This window comes from Dermacentor andersoni, chromosome 1, assembly GCF_023375885.2.
Source record: "Dermacentor andersoni chromosome 1, qqDerAnde1_hic_scaffold, whole genome shotgun sequence".
Classification (NCBI taxonomy): Eukaryota; Metazoa; Arthropoda; class Arachnida; order Ixodida; family Ixodidae; genus Dermacentor; species Dermacentor andersoni.
This window is the reverse complement of record NC_092814.1, coordinates 95,891,279-95,894,189: the sequence shown is the minus strand read 5'-3', so window position 1 is coordinate 95,894,189 and position 2,911 is coordinate 95,891,279.

Sequence of the window (2,911 nt, the reverse complement as noted above, 5' to 3'; positions counted from 1 at the left end):
CGAAATAAAAAAAAGCCGTAGTATAAACTTAGTTTCGTTTGTAAATGGAGAAGATGTCTATTGCGAAGAGAGTTATTCGAACAATACGCAAAAAGAGCACGACAAACATTTATGACATGGATATTCCAGGAAAGTGTGGGCGTAAAATTTATGCCAATGGATTTAACCTTATCGACATACTCGACGATACTAGAATTCAGGTACATGGACAGCGGGTTCCGTCCGAGCTTTCTATCTGGAACAAAAGTCATGGCTTCGGTGTTTCTGTTTATTCATAAGAAATTCAAAGATGCCCATTCGGCTAGTATTCTATCACGGTTACCATGAAGGCAGCGAAAGGGGGACGGTGACACAGAGACAAAAAGGCACACTGGACAAGCGCTGTGCGCTTTCATTATTATTCTTTTTACGGCGAAGCTGTTAAGGGCTAGTTCCCCGAGCATGCTATCCGTGTGTAGACGCGAAATCCCTAAGATAGTGAAATGCCGGGCCGACCCGTGGGGGAGGCGCTGTTCACCATTAAGGGGCCCACATGCAGAGCTTCGCTGGTCATCCTTCTTCACAGAGTGGAAAGGCACTGAGTTTTTCTAATGCGAAAGCAATATATGTCCTATTACGCGAAAATCCGGCGTTGTAGTCGGCGGTGTAACCGAATGACGGTAGCAAAAATGGCCGACGGCAAAGAGTAAAAAACACCTAAAAAATAATCGGATTGACGTCAACTTATTGAGGGAGGTTCCTGTAAACAAAGTAAATCATTCCGTTTCAATATAAAAATTGGTAAATTTCGGTCTCGGTGGGAATCGAGCTCGGGCTTCTGTGGCGCTAGACGAGCACGCTTCCCCGACGTGACGGCGGCCGCAAGGTTCTGGCTGACTAAACGTGTGTCCTAGTGCGTGCATCATTGAGCACGTGGCGGCGCACCCAATGGGTGGCGCCATGTCACGAGTGTATAAAATAAAAGCATTAATGTCCACTTGAACGCCGCTGAGCGGTCCTTGGAATTATGAGCTCCTCGCGGGCAAGCGAGCGCGTTGAAACGCTTGGCGCGTTTTCATTTGGCCTTAAAGGGAAGCTGAAACGGTTTTCAATTTCCATGAATTGCTGGGATTGGGAAGAACAGACCTAATAATTTACGGTTCCGAAATTTTTTCTTCGTTTTATTAATATAAGGGGCGGAAATCGCTTTCTAAATCACCCCCGCGGACACGCCCCCATCGCTTCCCGGAGCGCCGGGTGAGGTGGTTGCCAGAGGAGAGAACCGGCGAGAGTGACGTCATTCGCGGCGACCGAGCTGCCGGACCGGCGTGCTGGCATGTGCTGGCATGCCTCTTTCCGTCCTGCGCTTTACTGAACGACGCTACGAGAGATCTGCCGCCGCCGCCGCTCACGTTTGTTTTCTTTCGCGATTTTCATAAGCTGTTCTTTCCTTCTGTGCTGCCTGAGTGCCTACAGCCCAACATGCCCTCGTTCTGTACAGCATTCGGCTGCGCGAACACAGGCGGGCGAGACGATGTGGTGTTTCACAGGTTCCCGAAGGACAAGAAGCTTGCAGAGCAGTGGGTCCATGCGGTGAGGAGAGATAAGTTCGTGCCGACGAAATCAACTGTGCTGTGCTCGGACCATTTCCGCGACAGTGACTGTCATCGGAGCTTGACAACGATGCGGGCAATCGGTATTCCAGTTACATCGGCGCGACTGAAGCCCGGCGTTGTTCCGTTGTTCCGCTTGAGATACTTCTTGCAGTGGCTGCGTTCGCACTTAGAAAAAGTTCGGTGTTTCTTGACCCGATTTTTGAGAAAATTTTCCATATATAAGCTCAGTTCTGAATGAAAAAAAAAATAATTTACCCATGGAAACAAACCGTGTGCTTATACGGCTGCTAACACGTTCTTTTAAATCAATTTTCTTTTCGGTATTTTTTTAATTGCAGCCCGTCGCGGCAGCTTCACGTGCATGCTTGCGCGAGCAAACGCCGCTGGCACGCTGCGAAGCATAGACGGAAACCCTCGCAGTAATAAATTTTGGTGACCGGACTTCGTGCGTAGCTTCCACAGCGTTGCACCTGAGCTATGAAATGGAGTAGGCTTGCCTAGTGACATTCGACGTACGGTTGCAGTTATCGTGTTTACCACACGGCGGTGCTAAAACTGCCTAATATCTTTATGTCAACACTAGCATGGAGCATGCATACCGATTCTTGATCGAGCCACAATCGCGAATTCGTGGAACCATAGTATGAATATTGCACATATAATACCTCTGGCCATCTCTGGGTGTGTATGATAAGCAACTTCCATGACTGTACCTCGCAGCACTGCATGTGCGCGCTTTGAAACGCGGCACTTATGTTCGCGATCGTGTATTAACACTAAAAAAACCACGGGACTTCAGACAAGCAGCGGCAAGGTGCTTGACATCGCGGAATTGCACCCGTGTTTACAATCTAATGAGAAGTTAGTGCTTCGGCATTCTTCCAGCAGCAAGTGCCCAGTGACACTTTAGCGCATTTTTCTCCCGTCATTGGAACCTGCAGCTACATGAAGAAAAAAAAAACGTAAGTACCAGCTAAGATTTCCAATGCGCGAGAAGGTGCACACATCGCTCTGGCTGTTGGCACACTCAACATCGTCGTTGCCGCCGTTGCCGCCATCGTTTTCCGTATCGGCTGTCGGTTCGAACATGTACGGCGAAAATACAAGCTGTCCGAGACCGCGAGAACGTTCCGTAATGCTTACAACTCAGCTATGAAGCCAGAACAGAACAGCGTGCTACGCTCCGAAACGGCGGCGCCGACTGCCGCGAATGACGTCACAGCGGCGTTCGCGCGATGCCCTGAGGCGCTGGTGCGCGTTTTCTTGAAAAAACAGCTGCTTGCGTTTGTTTCCGCCCTTTTTGAACCAGATATTCG